This window comes from Nanorana parkeri, unplaced genomic scaffold (assembly GCF_000935625.1).
Source record: "Nanorana parkeri isolate BGI_ZX_2015 unplaced genomic scaffold, ASM93562v1 scaffold394, whole genome shotgun sequence".
Lineage (NCBI taxonomy): Eukaryota > Metazoa > Chordata > Amphibia > Anura > Dicroglossidae > Nanorana > Nanorana parkeri.
The window spans coordinates 954,831-960,457 of NW_017306662.1; the positions used below are offsets into that span (position 1 = coordinate 954,831).

Genomic DNA, 5,627 nt, shown 5'->3' on the forward strand with positions numbered 1-5,627 from the left:
ACACATCTACACGTTGCTACGCTGGGGCTGCATTGCTACTGTGCGGCTCTGCCTCCTCCAGGCGGCCCTCTGTAAACAGTCTGCAGTGACAATGAGCTGTGTCAATGCAATGTACTGAGAGAATACAAAATATCAATACAGAGAGCCGCGTCTATAGATCGGAGGCGGGTCAAAAAAAAACAGATGCAAAGCTTTAGCAGAATTCAGGAAGCATTCAGCCCAATGTAGCAACCAAAAGATACTTTCACAAAGTCAAAGAACATGGGGTTCCAATAGACATCCAAACATTTTAAGGTCCTATTGACTTGCAGTAGCCCAGACAAGATCGATTCATTATAGGGGAGCCACCTTTTCTTTTAGCAAAACCCCAACACTCTAGCGATGCATGAACATTTTGGGGGGAGAATGGGTTAACCCTAACCCTGAGTTGCGGCTTATTCATACAGTATGTAAATAGTGCCACCGATTCATATGCAAATATCACAGTGGAGACTATTTTCAGTGGGGGGGCCAGTAGCCCCTATCTTAATTTTGGTTGCCCCTATCTGCCTGACATCTTGTGTCCGGGTCTCAGATGCCATGAAACCCACAGCATTCAAAACCCGAAATGTCTGGGTGAATCCCGTACAGGTGGCAGCCCTAGTTCATCAAAAGATAATCAGCACATAGACGATGCAATGAGTAGTTAGCACAGTGGTGGGGTGGTTAGCGCTTCTGCCTTGCAGCACGGGGGGGAGGGGGGGGTCCCTAGTTCTAATCCCAGCCAGGTCGCTATCTGCAAGGAGTTTGCATGTTCTTCCTGTGCTTGTGTAGGCTTCTTCCCACACTAAAAAGACATGCTGGAAGGTTAACGGACCCTTGTATGTATGTATGTATGTATGCATGTGAGACAGGGACCTTAGATTGTAAGCTCCTTGAGGGCAGGGACGGATGTGAAGGTGCGACTACGTACACATTGACGGTGCTCTCTAAATACTAACAATAAACATTCTGGCAGTCATTTCCTTAATTTTCAGGAGCCCCAAAGCCAAAGGACTCCAAATAGCTCTCAAGCCTCACAAAGTGGTATATAAATACATATCTAAGAAGGCTGGAGAAAGGTGGGCTGACTTTGATGAGGGTCCTCTCTATTGTCGGTAACACTTTCAGTCTCAGGGGGAGATGACACAGTGCGTGCATTTGCAACAAGAACATCTTGTATGCTATGGCATGAAAAAAAGCTACAAGCTCAGGACAGTTCTGTGTGTTCTTAAAGTGTTGGCACTTAAGCAACAACTTAACAACTCACTTTAATAAAAACAGATGCTCCGGGGTGCAAAACTCCCTCATCTGTGAAATGAAATTTAAGGTTCTACAAGCGGAAAATTCTTCAAATGCTGAAAAAAAAAGCTAGTTAAGCGGTAGAGCTCACCAAAACCAGCCTGCTTCTCTTGACACATGCCACCGATTTGGTAAGAAAAAGAAACCCCCGTTTTGGCGTGCTATATTTCAATGCAACTTGTCTCTTTTGCCAAGATGCAAGAGAAGATTCATTTCAAAGCCCCCTCGCACCCTAGGCGTCGACGTTCGTTTGGCTACGTTTACTTTACCGCCAACCCCTGCCGCTGATCAATCAGCGATCGATATTAAAAATAAAACAAGGACATCTGTTCCGCAATATGTGATGCGCCACATTGTGCCCGGGACAAGCTGCCTGGAGGCAGATGCATCGTATCACGATGATATCAGGATAAAGATAACTGTCAGCGGCGCTCTACAGTCATCTAGATGTCTCCCCGAAAGCCTGCGGATTTCGCCGACCCCCCGTCCCACGCTTTTTTGGTTTTTCTAGCTCTTGAAATTTAAAGTGGGAGCGTCGAACGTTTTGGAAGCGGTGCGTTTCCGAGCAGCAGCCGGCAACAGAGGTTGCGCTATATACGCCGGTTCAACTGTCAGAGTATGATGCAACTTTCGTGCAGAAGTGTCTCTGCCTCACTTGCAGGCTTCCCAGGCTGCGGACATGACAGCCCAACAGCTTCTTTTTTTGGGGGGGAAAGCGGAGCAGTGAATGGAAAAATAAAAAGCATTTGCAAGCAAAAAAAGGAAAGAGAAGCAGCGAGCGCAGATGTCAGTTAAACGCACTGTACGCTGATTGAGATTCATGTTGCTTTTAAGACATTCCAACTCCTGACTCTTGCCTAAAAAGTTCCAACAGCTGCTGCAAGTAGGTCTGAGCGCAAACAGATGCCGAGCTCCCAGCCTTTGCCTCCCCGACCAACTGTTACTGGGTGAGCCTTCTATATTTTTAGCCACCACCATTGTCTGGGCAGCTCGGCTACAATGACAAAGATCAATTTATAAGAGAAAAAAAAGAAAGCACAAGAGAGCCCTGTCTCCTTTAAGAGATCATTGTATCATCAGCATCATCATCTCAGCAAGAGCAGAATAACTGCATGCCAGCATAAATCTCTATCAAATCATAAGGATAAGGCACTTACCTATGAGGCAGCAAAGAACATTTTAAAGGGGGAAAGTACAGATCCAGTGGCATACGCTTGGAGGTGCAGTTAGAGGTGCAAATCCATAAAAAAATAAAAAATAAATGTTTTTGTTTTGTTTTTGTTTTTTCAAGCTCCCACTAAATCCTTTAGATGTCTCAGACCTGCTATCAACCACGCTCCATTCACATCCTCTGCCTATCTGAAAGCAGCCATGTGCTTTTAAATAGCTAGCCGGCACCGCACGCCCCTCTGCGAGGCTCTGGGCCAATCGCAGGCCCGAGGGGCGGGCTGAGAGACAGCCAGGGGGTCGGGCTGGCTCAGGATGACAGCTGGTTTATTTTTCAAAGTTCTGACAATAAAAGTAAAATTCCTATAAATAAATATCGCTGCCGGGCCGACGGCACTCCGAGAGAACTTCCAGGGACACTGGAGCCCATGCAGCCGCCTAAGATCATCCTGCTGTTGGCCATTTCAAGACTGATGAAGGGGACCCTGCGTGGCCCCGAAACGTCGTTCTTTGTTTTGACTTGAAGCGTCAATAAACAGACGTGTTCTTCCCTTCAATGTGGCGTGCTGGTGACATCTATCACAAACTTTAATAAGATCGTCCTGCGGCGCATTACCCCGGAGGGTGACTATATACCGCGGCGTGGGCTACTAAACGAGAGAGAGAGCTCTAAAGAGATTGCAAAGGACGGTCAAGACGGTTCGCAGAAAAATGTAGACTTCGCGTTGATATTCGGGAGGAATCGGCGGTGGAAAATACGCGGCTTACCAGCTCCGAAGAAGCAAGCGGCGGGGAATCGGGAGATCTCGGCAATGCGCTGGAAATTGCACAAAAAAGGATTCAGAATCCAGAAGCTTGCGCTGAATTTACCTTCTTGTTCTATATTTATTGAGTTACTGGCAGAGAGGACGGTAACAACTTTAAACTAAGATTTATTTTATTGTCATTTCTGAGAATGAAGTGACATTTTCTGGGCCAGCTCCTGATTTGTTTCATTGTTTCATGTTTGCATTCTGGTGAAGATGGAAGATTATTGTTATTTTTGGATTTTTTTTTTATTGATCTATTAATTAAAATCATCTCCTATAGATCTGTAGAAAGTTGAGTCCTGCGGAGGCTAAAACAGCTTTTTCTCTGATTTCCTGGGACCTTTGCCTGGACATTGATCGACCTCGCAGTCCAGTTCCAAAAAAAATGTCTGGTGTGTATCTGGGAAAAACAAAAAGAGAGAAACGGAGCGCCACAACCTAGTGCAATAATGTAGTTTGTAGTTTGAAGGATCCTTCTTCCCCATCCAGTGGACCAAGCTTAGTCCCTCACAGCCACCTGACACCACGCCACCTCTCCTGGTCACAAATTGCTGAGCTTCCTCCAAACCTGGCCACATGTCAGTGAATATTGTGTTGCCCCTTCAAAAACCCACCTTATTGCGCTAGGTTGTAGCGCTCCGCTTCTCTATTTTTGTTTTTCCAGTTCCTGCTGGAGGAAGATGACATTCACTCCTTCCTACCTCTGCGTATTGTTGTCGTGTTTCTAGTGGCCATTTGCATTTGCGTTAAAGTGATACTAAACTCAGGAGTTAAAAAAAAGGTAATTACTTACCTGTGTCTCTGCTGCTCACTCCCGGCCGAAGATCTGAAGCTTCTCGAGGGGCCGTGCAGGATGATGGGGCGGGCGAATGCACAGTAGAGATCTTCGGTGGGGAGGAGGGGAGACACACAGTGGAGGTGAATGCACGCAGCCGGGAGCGTGCACGTCGGAAAGACACCGCGGGACCCGAGGAGTCTGCGCTGAATCATAGACCGGCACCAACGCTGAATACAAGTGGAAGGAAGAAGATGATCTGATCAAGAGGCATCATATAAGGTTAGTCCTTAAAGCAGCATTGGGGAGGGGGGGCATTTGTGACTTTAATGTCACTTTAAACCTTAAAAATCCATTCAAGTCCCTGAACTCTGAGCAACAATGTATCTTATTTGTGTATCACTCGGCTGTAGATCCTCCAATCATCTCTGACACTGTCCTTCCTTCTGGAGGGGGGCTACGTCTGTTCCCCATGGTCCCTGTGTGTGTTGTAAAGTAGTCAAGTAGTCACCGCTCCAAGCTCCGCCCCCCGGGATAGACTACAATCTCAATACAAATCAGTAAACTAAACATGAGATTGTAGTCCATCCCGGGGGCGGAGCTTGGAGCAGTGACTACTCTACAACACACACATCAGCTGTGCACAGCAACCAATCAGCATCTTGCTTTAGTTTGTTCAGTTAAGATTTGAAACTGAAAGTGAGAAGCTGATTGGTTGCCGTGCACAGCTGCTCCAGATTTTGTCTGCTCCAGTTTGGATAAATTTCCCGCCATTGTTGTCAGGGTGCTTGCATGGATTTTGTAGGTTTACCTCCTGAGTTTAGTGCACATGAAGATGCGTTGTTGCAAGGCAGCCCGTTGAAAATAGTGAGCTGGTAGGGCACCGAAGCATCCGGAAAATCGGGCGAGTCACAAAACGCAAGACGACAATTTAAATGGGTCCGCGGCGTATCTACAACGCAAGAGGAATGAACTGATTCAATGTAGAGAACATGCCATGGCAGGAATGCCGAGCTCCGGGATCCCTCCAGAGAGCGGAGACAGAGGGCACTGCGGGCGGGCGACTGTGTAACAGTAACATTGTAGCAGAAGAACCGACACAAATTTAAAAAGGAACTCCAGGAATGTAAAAAAGTTAACCCTTAGCGTGAGGGGCTACCCACCCACTGCCCAGTTTGGGTTCATTTGTACATTTTCTTGTTCAGAAGTTTCAGGGCAATTCAAAGGTTAACTATTTTACATTTCTGGAGTTCACTTTTTACATTTGTGTTCTTCTCGTTTTTCTGGTCTCTTCGTTTGTCTCCGGGCGCACAATGAAAACATTTACAAGCTTACAATATAAAGATGAGAAATAAAATAGAAATAGAAATAGGGCAATTCATTCTATATGTCACACCATTCATCGGTATGGAAGGTGATTATATTAACATGTTATTATTATTATTATTATTATCATTATTTATTATTATTATCATCATTATTTATTATTATTATTAATTATTATTATCATTATTTATTATTATTCTCATCATTATTTATTATTATTATCATTAATT

The 5,627-nt window shown here is 45.4% G+C and overlaps 1 protein-coding gene across 1 annotated transcript in view; it reads right to left on the minus strand.

Moving 5' to 3' along the window:
- Window positions 1-2,508, minus strand: part of KCNJ2 (potassium voltage-gated channel subfamily J member 2) — a 23,322-nt gene extending 20,814 nt beyond the window's left edge. Inside the window, exon 1 of the mRNA XM_018559445.1 lies at window positions 2,478-2,508. The gene's annotated coding sequence lies outside the window, so the exon portion shown is untranslated. The remainder of the gene's footprint in view (window positions 1-2,477) is intronic.
- Between the last annotated feature and the right edge of the window lie 3,119 nt (window positions 2,509-5,627).